This window comes from Monodelphis domestica, chromosome 3 (genome assembly GCF_027887165.1).
Source record: "Monodelphis domestica isolate mMonDom1 chromosome 3, mMonDom1.pri, whole genome shotgun sequence".
NCBI classification, from domain to species: domain Eukaryota; kingdom Metazoa; phylum Chordata; class Mammalia; order Didelphimorphia; family Didelphidae; genus Monodelphis; species Monodelphis domestica.
Genome location: NC_077229.1, coordinates 449,221,063 through 449,234,339, shown reverse-complemented (window position 1 = coordinate 449,234,339; position 13,277 = coordinate 449,221,063). Strand labels below are relative to the sequence as shown.

The following is a 13,277-nucleotide window of genomic DNA, read 5'->3' as shown; positions in this document are numbered from 1 at the left end:
TTGCTTTCATTTCACTTCCCCATTTTTCCTCTGATTTTCTTATTTGAAGTTTTGCATGTAGCTACTTTGATCTCACTGTCTCTTTCTGAGTCTGTGGCTAGCTCTTTGTTTCCATAATAATTTTCTATGGTCAATTTTTAAAAAAATGTTTGTTCATTTTCCAAGCCTTTCTCGACTTTTACTTTTATCTCAAAATGGGCTCTGTTCTCAGAGTAGAGGAGGCATTCTATTAAACTTAAGTTTTTCCTTTTTCGCTACCCTTAACTCTAGTTCTGGAGTTGTTCCAAGTTACTCCAAGGTGGTATGATGTCTTGTGGGCTGGGAGCTCAGTCTCTCCAAGGGCCTGCTGATGATTTGCAGGACTCAGAACACTATGAGCTATCTTGTGCTGGGGATTTAGGCTTTACTCTGGGCTTCACTCTGTGACAGGTTCACTGAGAACTGTCTTGAACTGGGGTTCCTCTCCTTATTTCAGGCTTTGGCAGGGTCTCTAGCCTTCCCCTTGGGTTTATACCAGCTGGTGCTCTGCAGATTGCTTTGTGCTAGAGCTTAGGACTTCACCTAGGACTTGGGAAGGGGTCTGGGACCTCACTCTGGGTTTATACTAGCCAGGCATACTGTGAACTGCCTTGTGCTGAGACTGTAGGTCTCCCCTCAGGCTTGCATAGGTCAGGCATACTGTGCTAGGGCTCAGGGCCTCACTATAGACCTGTGCTAGGGCATAGAATTTCAAGGGTAGGTCTGGGTACTCTGCTATTGGCTTACAGGTGACATCAAGGGTCTGCAAGGTGGTTTGGGTCCAGGTTCAGAACCTGGTGCAGTTGGGATGGGGTAGAGGGACTTCTTGGTGGCTTGTACTAATTCTCCTTGGTGGGACCTTGCTATGAGCTGTTTTTCTGAGCTATGAGCTGGCTTTGCTGCTGCTGCACTTCATTCTCACCCTAGTGAAACAGACCCTCTCTGCCTATCTTCTAAGTTGTTCTCTCTAGGAAAATTGCTTCACTCCATGCCCTTGTCCCTTTTGTCACTCCAGTATTCATTTTGAAGCATTATTTTAAGGTTCATTAGAGAGGGTTCTCAGAGAGTTTTGAGCTTTCTGTGCCTCTACTCTGCCATCTTGCCTCTATCTCAATATAGTGTCTTTCATGGTGAAATAAATATGTTGTAAGAACAGATACTCTCAAGAAATGTAAATATTTCTTATTTTTAAAAAATGAAAATGTACAGGAATAATATCATAAATGCTGCATATGTTTATATAATCCACACCTTGCTTCTGAGGGTTAACAATGGCACTTTCCCATTTAACAATATAGTTCCAAAAATAAATGGAATTCCTTAAAGGACTTATAATTTGATCTTTTTTCCCCTCTCATTTTTCCATGTCAGCTCATTCTTCCCATTTAACCTCACCCATCAGTATAGCCCTTGGGAGAATAAAAATAAGCATTTGAACCAATCCTGAGGATTAGAAGCAAATCAGGATTTCATAAGGTAAAGGTAATGAGGGATAGCATTCAGGGGAGAGGAGACAGCTAGTACCAAAGAGTAAGGAAGGAAGATGGAACATTGTGGTAAACAACAGCAAATAAGACATTATTGCTGAGCTGATGAATATGGAGAAAAAAGAAATGTTTTAAAAATCTAGAAAGGCAAGATGGGGCCAGGTTGTGAAGAACTTTCAGTTCCAGAGTTTGTACCTGATCCTGGAAGTAAGAGGGAGCCAATGAACACATACTCTTAGAAAAAGAAGTTCTCCAATCTTGGCTCCAGTGTGGAGCGGGGTTGAGGGAAGTTGTAGGCTTCTCAGCAATGGGTCATTGGCAGCAGAAATTCAGAAGGAGATAAATTGTACTGTCTTAGATCTAGAGACATCTTATGTTCAGACCAGAGTTGAGGACCAGCTTCAGGATCAAGTCATTTTCTTGAATGACAAATAGTCACCTGCACTTGGGAAGGGAACATTGGGTCAATGACTGCATGTATCTTCTGGGCCATGAGTTGAGTAATCTTCCAGAGAGAGGTGGGAGTAGTCCTGTATGCCCTGAGAGGTGTGGGGAATCATAACTGCCCCACTTACAGCTAAAATGGAGCAGGAAGAAAATCTGTGTCTGGAAATACATTCCTGTGCCTTCGATTCTTCTCCTTGGTTATGAAGTTGCTCCAGTGAAGCATGTCCTTGGGATATATTCTCTTTGTTAATGGATGGCTTTGAATTTCAATGTTTATTTTCCCTTCATTTTTATCTTTTCCTTTGCTACTGTCATGTGTGGGTCCTTAACTAGTTACCATATGAAAAGAAAATAGCTTGCAGGTCAAACACATGTCTTCATGCTGATCACTTTCTAAAAGCTGCCTGCTGAGATGAAGTGGATGAATACCTTGGATGCCAAAACTCCCTTGAACTAGTAACACGAGGGGAAATTTTGCATACTTTAATGTGTAGGCAATATATAATCAACTAGATATGTACACGTGATATACAGTGAAAATGGGAAGTAATCCAAGAAAGGAAGGCTTTAGTAATAAGGAGAACTAGGTTGGTACATTGGCTCCCTTTAAAAAATGCTTACAAGAGGGCAAAATACAAAATACAGCACTCTCAAAATATATTTCTTCTGAAAGCTAATATTCCATTAATCTGTAGGAGATGGATGTATGAAATTTCCATTGATACTAATATGTTCTTTTTTTAAATGTTTAGTTCAAAATCATTCATAAATTAACAAAGAAAATAAAAAAAATAATGTGCAAAATGTACAAACATGTGAGTAAATAAGATAATGACAAAGGATTACTTTTGTGGAAAATGTATGAACTGTTGTTTTGTTTTGTTTTTTTAAGCATCTGTAGAGTTCAGTGCAAAAACGTGTCCCTGGAACCTCTTAAAACATAAAGGACAAGTTTAAAAAACCAACGATGGACAAAAGTGACCTACATTTTGATGCCATCTGAAATGGTGACTCTAGATAAGCCATATTTAGGGTTGCTGCTCAGCTCTGACCAGGGAAGAACCTTTGACAAGGATTCTAAACTAGCTCAGAATGAAATAGTTTTTAGTTGATAGAATCCTCATATAAATCTATAATGAGGTAAAAAGGATTGGGAATTTTTCATCTGTCCCTTCCTCTTAAACCTCCTGAAGTAGGAGCTGATAGTGGCCCTGTAGAATTCCAGCTGCCAAATTTCCTACAAGTTCATTTTGGATTTTTCCAGGATAGCGATTTTTGTTTTTAAAATGAACCTTATTTTGCACCATTAACAAAACATACATTTGCATGTGTGTGTGTGTGTAAGTTTAAACAATCACATTCTTTATTACTACATTTGACCTATGGGATAAATGACTAAACAATGCAACATTAAAAGATTCCACCTTACTGGGGATAAAAAAGGAAAAAAGAAAGAAATCTGTGATTTCAAATGAAAACAGATGATTCCATTTTGTGCAATGAAATGGTCCTTTTCAGATTGGGTCTCAATCTGCTCTCTCAACCCCTTCTCCAATCAGGGTCAACATTTTCTCAGGTGGTACATATTCAAAACAGAGCTTTGTTACTCATAGAAATCAGTTTAAAAGCTTGGCTTACACCCGTATCACCCACCACAGAGGAGGCTATTCCAATTAAAAAGCTAAGGAGCAAATCAATCCAAAATATCCTCGACTGTCACATTAGATACACTGCTTACATTGCCAATACTTAGAAAGAGAGAGTGGGCTTACAATTTGAAAAGGGCCTTTGCAATTCTTAAGGGATATAGAGTGGGAAGGGAAGGGAATAAAATCAGATCTTTTATGGCTTTGTGCTCTATTAACAAAAATCCCAGGTAGAATGTTCCCTCATATAGTTGTTGTAAAGCACTTGTGTTCAAAAGTACTTTTTCAAAACATGACAGCTTACCAGTTTTTTAACGAATGTTTTCCTATGCTGTCATAGGAGCTGATAAGTATGACAACTACAATACCACCTTTTCTAGGTACCATCTGAGTCCCCAAAGACAAAGAAACAAAAACTACTGGACTTGGGCTAAATGCACCCATGTCGGGATCGTATGTCCACAGAACCTAAAGCAGACAAGGATGGAAAAAAGAATTCCCATATTCATATAACACTTATAAAAGTCATGAATTTTCTCAAGGTAGAAGACAAACTAAGGCAAATGAGTAGAAGAAAAATATGAAGAACTCTTCAACAAGGATACCCAGTCACAACAGAGTCATACATTTTATATTAAAAATAATCATTAATCAGACATTTTGGGAGATCTTTTCAGGTCCTATAGAAACTGGTTAGTTGTATACAGGAAAAAAATTGATCAAAAAAGTAATTTGGAATTGGGTCTCAAAAAGTAGTAGATATAAACAGAATATTTTCATTCTCACACTTCAGAAGCTTTCTTTGATGGTTGCCAGTGAATTACTTGGTCAATAGTCTCCTTTTTATTATTCTTTGCTCACTGACTGACATATTTTATCAACCATACCCTGGCTGAATTTTAAAGATTTCAAATATTTGTTAATTACAGAAACAAAACAAAACAACACTCTTGAAAAGAAAAAACAAGCAAAGGGAAGAGAAACCACTGAAGCCATTGATAATTTAGGAATAAACTTGAGTGGCTAGTATTTTTTTCTGAAGAATCAAATCTTCTCTGAAAGAGTCTGGGGCACATGCACAATCTTTTGGGAGGGATGTGGCCCTGGGCAGGTGCAATCATGTTTCACATCCTCCAGGGTTAGAGGAAGTGACTGAAAAAGGGAGTCCATGACAAGTCAACATCCAAAGATGGGGTGAAGGAGGGGATATGGGGGACATATCAGCTACAAAACACATCAAACAGATAAAAAAGATGTTTTGTTGCTTTTTGAAATGTCTCACCAAAAAGTCAGAATTTCAGTGATAAAAAAAACAAATTGCAACTACATTTAAACTAAGCTTAGTACCTGTCAGCTAAATAAGTGGTTGGATATTTAAACTCTACTTGAGTCTGAGTGAAATTAAATTTTTAAAAAGAGGCAATTTACATGCCTTATTTACATTTTCACTTCTTCAAGAAAGCGATGTATAAAGCAAACTTATCTTGTTTCCCCTTAATATTTATTCACCTGAACCAGCTCTGGGATCAAGTTTCCACTTATATTTTTATACAAGGCATCATATGTGATGTTTGCAAAGTAGTTCAATATTGAGGCCAGCAGAGCCTCTTTCCTTTGACTTTCTCATTAGAGCATACCTTCCTAGAAACTGCCCTTCTCCTCCAGGGTGGTTAGGGGTAGATTTATGCTTTCCAGTGTGACCTTCTGGCTGGTACACTGAGTAGCTTACATTCTGTACTCTGTTCCAGAGGTCATCATCTTCTCCACCCAAGCCCAAGAATTCATTAGGAAATCCATTAATATTTTGAAACTGCTCTACTGTTTAAAGCCACTCACCCTACCAAAAATCTCATAAGGAAGCATATAAGTGTGTGTGTATATATATATATATATATATATATATATATATATATATATACACTTATCTAGCTTGGTCACAAAGTGCCTTGGCATTTGCCTACATCCATAATAGTTATAATCATTTTCTGGGTTATGAACCACATCATGAAAAATCAATCCCAATGCAAGTCTTCTCATTGCATCACAAAAGCCAACATTAAAGAGCATGACCCAATAGAAGAGTTGGGTATCAGCTTGTTCAATAAGATAGAATTCAAACTGTAGACTCTGGCCTGTTGTCCCTATAGCATAGAAATCAGGTGCCAGAAAAGAACAAGTTGATGCTCATAATGGTTTTGGAATACAATAAGGATTACCACCTTCCAAGGAGTCATGCAATGACTAAGCTTCCAATGACTTCCAAGTTTGGTGACATGGTCTTTAGAGAAGAATTCATGGTTGCCATCCATTCTAATTTCACTGGTATTTATATCTATCGGGTCCTTTATAGAAGAGTCTTTCAGGGAAGGTATGGTTTGCAAAGTACATAAAATCTTCGGGAAGAAAAGTTGTGGTCTGAGTCATTTTCACTCTTTTTACTCCTGGCATATGCATTCAGAACCACTTGCTCAGACACCTGACTACCTATAGTTCTCATGTTGATTCGGATTCAGATGCTTAGCAACATTCTCCAAGACCTTCTGGGAAATGAGTTTTGATCAGAAATGGCTGCTTCTATCGGGGTTAATTTTGTTCACTTTATATCACATAAAGCCTTGGTTTAGGAAGACCTCTGGAAAGTATGTAGAGGAAGTTAATGTAGTCAGAACACAAAGTGAGCATTTTTGCAGTTGGGAAAGTGAAAGGAAACAATCCCTTATTTGATTGACTCAGTGGTAAGATAGAAACTCTGGGACCCTTGCTTAACTGGGAGAGAAAGGAATGGAAGTAGTTCACCCCAAGTGCAATTAAAAAGCCAGTCCTTCAGTTGTGCCATGCTCCTTAAACTTTTTAATTCTAACTAATTTTTCTTATTAAGGAGTTGCTAATAGTTGTTTCTATGCTTCTGAGGCCTGAACTTATAGTTTGTATCTACTAAAATCAGTGTTCTGGGGAAAAGACCCTCTCATCCTTCCCTAGTTATAGCTCTGCTTTTGATTTTAGGTCATCAAATGTAGTAGGCTGAAGTCACTGGAGTATGATAGATAAGAACATGGGATTTAAAGTTACTAGACCTGGGTTTGAATTGTATTCTGTTACTTATTGTAATGTGAACTTGGCAAAGTTCTCTCTTAGGGGCACAGTTTCTTTCTCCATAAATAAAGTAAGAAGATTAGGTAGATGGCATTTTTTGTGATTCTAAATGTTATGAACCTCTGATTTTCCATCCAGAAGCATCGCAAATACTCAAATATACAACAGATATTACAGACAAGCTCTCTAACTGCTTCCTGGGATAGCCCAGAGAGGATGATAGTGTTCTCAAAGTCATAGATCTATGGATTATTCCCCTCATGAGTACAAAGACCATGCCATGTCTAAACTCTGCATCTCTCTCTAGATGCAATTAAGTCACCATGGCACAATGGATAGTACACCAAAATGGAGTCTTTGTAGACCTTTGTTCAGATTCTGGTTCTGTCATTTGCTACCTGCATCATCTTAGACAAATCATTCCATAAGCCTTGGTTTCCTCCTCTGAAAACTCAAGAATAGTGTTGTACACACATTAGATGTTTAGTAAACATTTTTGTGTTTTGGGATTTGTTCTTTGACAAGAGCAACCAACTATTTTCTAAGAGACTGCTAATCATAGTGCAGTAATAGAGATGATGGAGTGATTTTTGTGTGGGCACAAGGTGACACTGTTATTTTGTAGGACTCAGTGTTGCCTTAAGGAGTAGGACGACCTACTTAATAGGATGTTGGATGGAGCCAAGAACCTTATGCAATTTCTATACCTCTCTGTTTTTTCCATTTCCATAGCCTCAAAAAAGGTGCTTGCTGCCCATGGTCCTTAGCTCTTGGGAATGTCATGTAGGCTAATGAAATGATGCTCCATAAAGCCATTTAAATATCTTCTGGAAAAGAAAGCTTTATAAATATAAGCAGGGCATTTTCCCTTTTGATGTGACCCCATTATCTAACTTATAGAGTGGGCATATTACCATTATAGCCACTTTTATTAAACATAATTCAGGATCTTTTCCTTTATCTTCAGTGCTGACCTAATTTTCTCCTTTCCTTCACCTCTTTCTGCTAGAACTGATGTGCTTCCTTTAGCTCACAGATACTCCAATTTCCTAAATCCCCTTGTATATCAAAGTATCCCTTTGTTCCCCTTCAGTCACTCTTTGCCTCTGAAGGATGAGACTTGCCCCTTTACTCAGAGCTGTCCTCCACTTTTACCAGGCCACCTTATTGTTCAGTGATTCAAAGGGAAGAGCACTCTCTGCTGAGTCACTTTGGACCAGTTGCATTCAGTTATTGAGAAAATGGCAGATCAAAAGAATAATGACTGTCAGTTCAAGGGGGAAAGGAGATGACATGGGCAGTTGGGCAGTTGAGTCCAGAGAGAGAATGGGGATGAAGACCAAGGAAAGTGAAGAAATAAGAGAGCCTTTTTTTCTCAGAAAGCTATAAATCCCTTGTGTATGTGACTCAATAGGCACCTGCTGCATGTTTTACTTTTAGCCTAAGAAATAAAAGTAAAAACCAGTTAAATATACTTAAGAAGAATTATGCTTTAGGATGGGGATGGTATGTCCGTTTCCAAGTCAGTGATGGTGAAGGAATCATTCATTTTCTATTAAACAGAGTTCAATATGGCATTATGAAGAAAAATATATGAATCTCAGAGAGGATACGGTAATTGTTTTGGAAATTGTCTAATGAGCTTCATATAGTGGATATTTGAACCAGAGTCCCAGATGGTTTCAATTGCTTGCATCCTGTGGTAATTTACATCAGTATTAGACCTGGAATCTGGCATATGAGTTTGGGTCTGAGTGGGACCCTTGACTTGATTGATGCCATCAACTTCTGCAGGAATAAATTTTTATATTTCAGGTAAGGTAAAAAATGCCACTCTCTCATTTTTGAGAATTGTGTGCCCTGCATTCTACTGCCTGTTGGCACCCTTGAATCTTCATTATAATGCATACTTACATGATATGGAGAGAGGAAGTTTTAAATATTAAAGTCAAGTGCATTTATTCCTCTCCAGTAAGACATTAGGCCTGTGAGCTCAGTAGTGTGGTCACTCTCTGTAACTATATAGATTACAATGCTTCACTGCTCTATAAGTTTCTGTATGTATATCCCCAAATTCACTTACTTAGCAGTGATCTTTCTTGGTCACAGGGCTCCTTTAAGTTAATAAGGCTGATCATTAGCCAGCAAACTCATAGTTAGGTGTAGGTCTAAACTGTTTGAGAAGATCTCTCAGAACTTATTTCCTACTGGCATAGCATTTGAAAAAACTAGGGTCAGCTCTAAAGAATGATGAACATCAGAGCTGAACTGTAGTGGAAGATGTGCTTTGTTAAAAATTGTATTAAAAATATCACTTTTTGATCATCCTTGGGGCTGTGTTCCAGACAGCTGCCTATAATGCATACTTCTGGTATGCCTTGACCCAAAGAAATCCATGTCTCTTCCCTACTGATGAAATGAGGATGAGCTAAATATGTCCTGAAGAGAAAGAGTGGGAAAAGTAAGCTGTGCTTCTAATGTGCCTACTTCTCCTCTTTATAGATTGGAAATTGAATAATAAAATCCTTCTCTTTTTTTGTAGAGGACCTCAGTGATTCAATGTCCTTATTTTATTTTATATTATTTCATTTTGAATTTTTATTTAGTCAATTTAGAACATTATTCCTTGGTTACAAGAATCATATTCTACCCCTCCCTCCCCTACCCCCACCCTTCCTGTAGCCCACCTGCAATTCCTCTGGGTATTACATGTATCCTTGATCAGAACCTATTTCCATGTTGTTGGTGTTTGCATCAGGACGTTCATTTAGAATCTACTTCCCCAGTCATATCCCCTCAAACCACTTATTTAAGCAGTTGTTTTTCTTCTGTGTTTCTACTCCCACAGTTTTTCCTCTGAATGTGGATAGCATTTTTTCCTCATATTTCTTTCAAGTTGTTCAGGATCACTGCATTGTCACTAATGGAGAAGTCCATTACATTCAATTGTACCACAGTGTACAGTCTCTGTGTACAATGTTATCATGGTTCTGCTCCTCTCACTCTGTGTCACTTCCTGGAGGTTGTTCCAGTTCCCATGGAATTCCACCACTTTATTATTCCTTTTAGCACAATAGTATTCCATCACCAACATATACCACAATTTGTTCAGCCATTCCCCAATTGAAGGGCATCCCCTCATTTTCCAACTTTTTGCCACCACAAGGAGCTCAGCTATGAATATTCTTGTACAAGTGTTTTTCCTTATTATCTCTTTGGGGTACAAACTCAGCAGTGCTATGGCTGGATCAAAGGTTGGACAGTCTTTTAGTGCCCTTTAGGCATAGTTCCTAATTGCCCTCCAGAATGGTTGGATCAATTCACAACTCCACCAGCAATGAATTAATATCCCAACTTTGCCACATCCCCTCAAGCATTCATTACTGTCAAGTTAGCCAATCTGCTAGGTGTAAGGTGGTACCTCAGAGTTGTTTTGATTTGCATCTCTCTGATTATAAGAGATTTAGAACACTTTTTCATGTGCTTATTAATAGTTTTGATTTCTTTGACTAAAAATTGCCTATTCATGTCCCCTGCCCATTTATCAATTGGAGAATGGCTTGATTTTTTGTACAATTGGCTTAGCTAATAAATTTGAGTAATTAGACCTTTGTCAGAGGTTTTTGTTATGAAGATTGTTTCCAAATTTGTTGCTTCCCTTCTAATTTTGGTTACATTGGTTTTGTTTGTACAAAAACTTTTTAATTTGATGCAATCAAAATTATTTATTTTACAATTTATGACACTTTCTAAGTCTTTTATGGTTTTGAAATCTTTCCTTTCCCAAAAGTCTGACATGTATACTATTCTTTGTTCACATAGTTTACTTATAGTTTCCTTCTTTATGTTCAAGTCATTCACCCATTCTGAATTTATCTTGATGTAGAGTGTGAGATGTTGATCCAAACCTAATCTCTCCCATACTGTCTTCCAATTTTCCCAGCAGTTTTTCTCAAATAGTGGATTTTGGTCCCCAAAGCTGGGATCTTTGGGTTTGTCAAATACTGTCTTGTTGAGGTCACTTACCCCAAGTCTATTCCACTTATCCTCCTTTCTGTCACTTAGCCAGTACCAAATTGTTTTGATGACCACTGCTTTATAGTATAGTTTGAGATCTGGGACTGCAAGACCACCTTCCTTTGCATTTTTTCATTATTTCCCTGGATATCCTTGATCTCTTGTTCTCCCAAATGAACTTTGTGATGTTTTTTTTTTTCTAATTCAGTAAAAAAGTGTTTTGGTAGTTCGATGGGTATGGCACTAAATAAGTAAATAAGTTTGGGTAGGATGGTTATTTTTATTATGTTAGCTCCTCCTACCCATGTAATAAAATCCTTCTGTTGGTTTATGTAAGTTTAAAGAAGTTCATCTCCTTCCTCTTCTTCTTCCTTCCTTTTCCTTCTCACTTCTTTATCTCTCTCCCTCTCCTTTTTCTCCTCTTTCCCTCTTCCTTCCCTCTACCTCTCTCTTCTGTTCTCCCCTTGGAATGGCCATTGAAGCCTTTTCTCCTTTATAGACAAGCATAGCTTTGGTAAGCATGTTATTAAGTTCTGGGTTGTGGGAAACACAAAATAGGGCTAGGCATTGAGGGTTTATGATGGAAATGGCTATGTTAAGGCTCATTGAGTGAAAGCAAAACTTTCCTAACAATTCAACAGTGAAAATAACAACACTGTTTCTGAAAATAATCACAAAATTGTCCCAAACTCAGAATTGGTAAATGCCAAGCCTCATGTGTCAGGAAGACCTTGGGGAGCCTCTGGACTGATGAGAAAATGATGTTTTATCTTACTGTTCAGTGGATCAGTTGATTATATTTTTGAAAGAAAATTGTACTTTGCAAGCACTGGGAAAAATATATGGAAAAAACAAAGATTTTGGTCTCTTAAGGAGAACTTCTCTGCAAGCACCATCTCTTTCTTCAGGTAGCACTAATCAGGTGAATTTATCTGCTCCTTTTACTTATATCAGAGGGCTATGTGGTTGGAAATTCAATGTAAAGGGTACACATAGTGCTTCTGGGTTTAATAAGTCCTCAATTGCATTTGAAATTGCATTTTTCACAGTTATGTTTCTCCATAGAACTTATAGAGTTGAAAGGAATTTTTGAGGTCCAATCTTCTACCAAGTCTAGAATTCTTCTTGATAACTTCCTTTTCAGAGGACCATCTACCGCATTTTAAAATACACTAAGAGATGAAGGAATTCACTACCTTTAAGGCAGCTAAATCTTGTAGGTTTGTAAACTAGAAAAATAACAAAAACAGTGAAGGTTTTGGCATTTTGATTACAAGCTTTTTTTCAAAGGATTTTTTGACATATGGAGAGCCATGGGACCTTTCTGTGTCTACAGAGAGCTCCCGGAGGCATTTCTTCAAAAACGTATTGGGAGAGGTCTTAGAATTTTGACAGATCTCCATCTGCCAATTCATTTCATTGACATAAATGCCAGGTGGCAAAACACCTGCTTCCTTCCTGGGGACATCTTCCCAGGGTTAAGGACAGTGGGTTAGCACCCAAGGCACCAGCTCTGCCCCTGGGTGCATCCCTTATTCTCATCTTCAGTTGATCTCCTGTGGTCCTATGGGAGTAGAGAGTAGAACCTTGCAAAATAGGTCATTTAACCTTGACAGCTTCCATTATTAAAATTTGTTACTGATAAGACACGTCTATGAACATATTATTAATGACTTAAAATTAAATATTCTCAAGGAAGAAAGGGTTAAATAAGAGAAGAGTCAGCTTACTTCCTTCTCAGTTGCTAGCTTTATTATTTTTTTCAGCAGTCATTTAAAATCAAGTATTTGTTTGTATTCAGAAGAGTGGGAACCTTACAACTGGTTTCTGTCAATGTTGTCACTCTTGTGAAATCCATGTGAGCTCCCTTGTGGCTATTGTGACAGCCAACATTCTCAGGCACTACCCAGGGGACATATCTTTAAACTATTGATGAAAAAAGGTGAAACTTTAATTTCTCATCAAGTAAAACTTGATAATTAAAATGTAATGGTCTTTTATTTTGGAGACCTTTGAAGCATGCCTAGACAAAACAGGGCTACCACCTGATTTGGTATTGCTATTTAGGAGATGATGGAAATTTCTAGAAGAAGGAGGTTTGGGGATTATATTTTTTTCTTCAATTTGTGTTTTCTCCTAGTAATGTTCCAGTCCCAACCATAGGACTGTCCCTATAGGCTTATGAACCTGAACAAATCACAGTATGTGCCTCCCCCCAACCTGGTTATTTAAAAAAAAAAAGTTTGTTTGTTTTTTCCAGATAAAATCAGTAAATATCATGGGCAGCTTTATAATGGGAGAAAAATGAACTCCCAAGGGGGAAAAATCTAAATCAGTAATTCTGATACTTGAGGCAAAGATCATGAAGAATCAACTTATAAGGAAAAATTCAGCAAAGTGAGGGAAGAGACTTGGGGAAAGATCCCCTACCTTAGGGCCCAAGGCCCCAGTAGGGAAAATTCCCTGTTCATCCCTCATGGAAGAGGGGTGAATGAAGGCCCTAGGACATCAGCCCTCATGAATAGAAAACTCAGGGGACTCTGAAACTACTGCAGAGGAAGCACAGGGT

At 38.0% G+C, this 13,277-nt stretch overlaps 1 protein-coding gene and 1 pseudogene across 1 annotated transcript in view; one reads left to right on the top strand and one right to left on the bottom strand.

Annotated features, from left to right (window-relative positions):
- The window catches only part of PLCXD3 (phosphatidylinositol specific phospholipase C X domain containing 3), a 217,494-nt gene that overhangs the window by 64,395 nt on the left and 139,822 nt on the right, over positions 1 to 13,277 (top strand). The gene's annotated exons all lie outside the window — the stretch shown is intronic.
- Positions 5,093 to 6,125, bottom strand: LOC130457949 (beta-1,4-galactosyltransferase 5-like; annotated as a pseudogene).